Source organism: Peromyscus leucopus, chromosome 9, assembly GCF_004664715.2.
Source record: "Peromyscus leucopus breed LL Stock chromosome 9, UCI_PerLeu_2.1, whole genome shotgun sequence".
NCBI classification, from domain to species: Eukaryota; Metazoa; Chordata; class Mammalia; order Rodentia; family Cricetidae; genus Peromyscus; species Peromyscus leucopus.
This window is the reverse complement of record NC_051070.1, coordinates 51,155,439-51,158,043: the sequence shown is the minus strand read 5'-3', so window position 1 is coordinate 51,158,043 and position 2,605 is coordinate 51,155,439. Positions and strand designations below refer to the sequence as shown.

Genomic DNA, 2,605 nt, shown 5'->3' with positions numbered 1-2,605 from the left:
TAGCACTGAGCAACAGGGCCACCTCAGGTGCCAGTTCTGGGTCATAAAGATTATAGCCTATGAACTTGAATATTAAGGGTTGAATCTATATTCATTCTTCATTGGCCCATGAGCAGATTCTGGGATACAGGAAAATAAACCGATTTACAAAGAATTACATAGCTATTTGCTGGGTACTGTTTCAAACGTTTCCCAATTGACTACCAAGCTCAATTACAATGAGAAAGCAAAAAAAAAAAAAGTGCCCACCAGTTAATAAAACGTCGACTACACACGTGTATGTCCTCAGGCCACACCCACTCCCCCTCTCCCCTGTCACCGTGGAGGAGCCTCCTAGGATCCCTACATTCCTCTCTTGTCATCCATGTACCATCCTTCTGTACCTCTTCAAAGTCACGGTTTTTAGCAATACTCCTTTTCTCTCCTCTAGTATCCGAGGTTATAAGAAAGCAGGGTGAAAATACATAGCTTTCCTACCCCTGAAACTGAAACTTGCACATGGGGATGGGGCTCCCCTGCCTCCACTTACACCCCCAACTCGCCCTTCATTTCTCTCCTTTGATCAGAACTCATTGAAAGAGTTCTCTGTACTCATGACCCCAGTTTCTCTTCCCAGTACTCTCCTCAGTCTCTTACCCCCAGCATACCATCAGAGCTGCCTTCTGGGCCTGCCAAACTCTACTGCTTCAATGCTCAGCCTTCATCTTACCGGATCCACAACCAGCAGTGGCCACTTCCACCCTTATCTTCCAGGGTGCCACAAGCACATGGGTTTCCCTAGACCACTCTGATGATTCTGACAATTCCTGTTCAAACTTGTTAGTTCGAACCTCCGCATCATTCTGGTATCTGAGCACATTCTATAACATCATCCATTAGCCAGAGAGTGTGTTACCAGGGCCCTCTTTCAAACCTCCAGGATCATTTATCTAACAGCTTTAATATTCACCTTTATTGTGTTCAAAAGATAAACTTAAGTGTGTCCGTTCATACCCCACAGATGAGACAGTACTGACTCTAACTACCTTGAATCACTTCTCATCTTACTCAGCAGAAAACCAGAGTACTTAGGACAGACTTACAAAAAAATCTACTTGAATTATTTAGTGAACTGAGTAATAGTACTGGCTTCATGACCAATATTTTCTATGTAATAACAATGAAAAGTATGAATTTCTAAAAATTAAGTACTGTTAATAGTATCTTCAAAAACACACCATAAGCAGGGATAAGTTTAACAAAACATCTATGAAATATACATTAAATTTTTGTAAAACATTGCTGATAGAACTGAAGAAGGCATAAAGAGCTGGGCTTGGTGACCTAAGCCTTTAATCCCCAAATTCAAGAGGAAATTATTAAATTTTTGGAATCTTAAAAATTAAGCAGAGATTGTGTGTGTGTGTGTGTATGTGTGTGCGCATGTGCGCGTGCGTGTGTGTGTGTGTGTGTGTGTGTGTGTGTGTGTGTGCAGGTGTAGGACAGCCTCGAGTGTCATTGCTTCAGAATCATTGTTTTTGTTTTGAGACAGGATCTCACATATTCTAGGCTAGCCTCAAAAGTACTACATATCCAAACAGGATCTTGAATTTCCCATCCTCTTGCCTCCATTTCCACTCAATGACGCGGTCAAAAGATGGAAGAACCCTGAGAACCTGAATCACCACCACCTGGAGGATCATGTGCCAGATAGCATTTAGATGTTCTCATGCAGAAAAAGAAAAGAAAAGAAAAACTCTGATTTTTAAGTTATAAAACACATTTGCTGCAGCAGATAGCATTATTTTTATCAATAACCAGTACAATTGGTCAATAGATATTTTTCTACGCAAGCAGTCTTTAATGAAGTTGTACACGATTCCTCTTCTCTTGCATCTTCTCAATCTTTTCTTCATTGGTGTGTTTGCCCTACTCCTTCCCTACTTGATGAGACTTGGCTTCCCTTTCCAGAATTTTTTCCAGTGTTAAACCTAGTGATAACCACCTTGCAGGGGCAGATGTCCACACAGACATTTGTGTCATTAGCCATTTCTAGATGTACCCATTCAGTACGGATGATATCTTTCTTCCTGTACATCCGGACTACTTTTTGATCTTAGTAGTGTCCTCGGACAACCTGAACTTCAGCACCGTTCAAATTGGCATAGATCAAAGTTTACACGTCTGTCTCAGCTCTTTGGAAAAAGGGGAAAACATAATCTTCCTCCAAATGTGAGAAGGTGCATTGAAATGCAGTTTATGATTCTTGCTTTGGTCAGAAGTCACAAAGGAATTAAACTTCATTTTGGTGGCTGCTACTTCAGTGATAGCCACAAAAGGGAAGGAGACAATAAATATTTTGAATGAATAGATTGAAGGACAATGGTTAAAGTGTGCTCTCTATATAATCTGACATTGCACCAGGTACTCGTGTGTGCTGCACTGCATACCAATAATACAGTACCAGCTGATTCCTGCACCTGCTAGTTCAATTAGCAATTTCATAAATTAGGCTGTTTGGTGAAAAATAATCATGCACGAGCTTAATTAAAACTTTGTGCCTCAATGACAATTGCTGCTAGTACATTAAAGTTTAGCCTAACACTGAGTTTCAGAATGAAAACAA

At 40.6% G+C, this 2,605-nt stretch overlaps 1 pseudogene; it reads right to left on the bottom strand.

Annotated features, from left to right (window-relative positions):
• Nucleotides 1–1,839: 1,839 nt before the first annotated feature.
• On the bottom strand, nt 1,840–2,283 carry LOC114698810 (annotated as a pseudogene).
• Between the last annotated feature and the right edge of the window lie 322 nt (nt 2,284–2,605).